The following is a 647-nucleotide window of genomic DNA, read 5'->3' as shown; positions in this document are numbered from 1 at the left end:
TTTCCCTTCCTCCTCTGCCCACAGTTTCTCTCCATCTCATTCCTTCTCCTACCCTCTCTGTCCCACACTCCTTCACTTTCTGTCCTCCCTTTCTTGATCTTTCTCTTCATCTACTTTCAACCATTTCCACTTAATGAGCAGAATGGAAGAGAAGTAGGAAAATATTTCATTGAACATCTTTTAAGGGTGTATTTTCATTATCTTTGTGAGCATTTGAAAAACAAGTCACGAGTAGCTAGAGTATCATTAGCTGGTGAGAGAAGCGCTAGTCTGTGCATGAAGCAGAGCGTCCATCTCTCCTGCACAGAGGTGTTGATTTAAATTGATGGTAAAAGCTTCATTTAAATCAGATAGAGACCTTTGCAGTTTAACAATGTAATTAAGTTTGTTTACCACAATTTCAGTTCTGATAACACGTACGTTTTCTGTCATGTTCTTCAAACAATTTGCTCTCTTTGCAAGAAAGAACCTTCACAACCAATAATTAAAGAAAATTACTGTTTTAGAAGACTCACTTTTTCATTTCTGTCCCTAAAGTTCAGTATCTCTAATACTGAACTTGACGTATTGTATTTTTGGGTCCCAGTTACATTTAATTAAAATTAACAGCTTTTAATTCTTCCATTTTAATGTGTGTTGATGTGTAG

The 647-nt window shown here is 36.2% G+C and overlaps 1 protein-coding gene across 1 annotated transcript in view; it reads left to right on the top strand.

The window, feature by feature from the left end:
• RALGAPA1 (Ral GTPase activating protein, alpha subunit 1 (catalytic)) overlaps window positions 1-647 on the top strand; it is a gene marked incomplete at its 5' end in the record, with an annotated part of 110,905 nt that overhangs the window by 41,696 nt on the left and 68,562 nt on the right. The window lies entirely within an intron of this gene.

The sequence above is a fragment of the Buceros rhinoceros genome, unplaced genomic scaffold, assembly GCF_000710305.1.
Source record: "Buceros rhinoceros silvestris isolate BGI_N320 unplaced genomic scaffold, ASM71030v1 scaffold33853, whole genome shotgun sequence".
Lineage (NCBI taxonomy): Eukaryota > Metazoa > Chordata > Aves > Bucerotiformes > Bucerotidae > Buceros > Buceros rhinoceros.
This window is presented reverse-complemented; position numbering and strand designations above follow the sequence as displayed.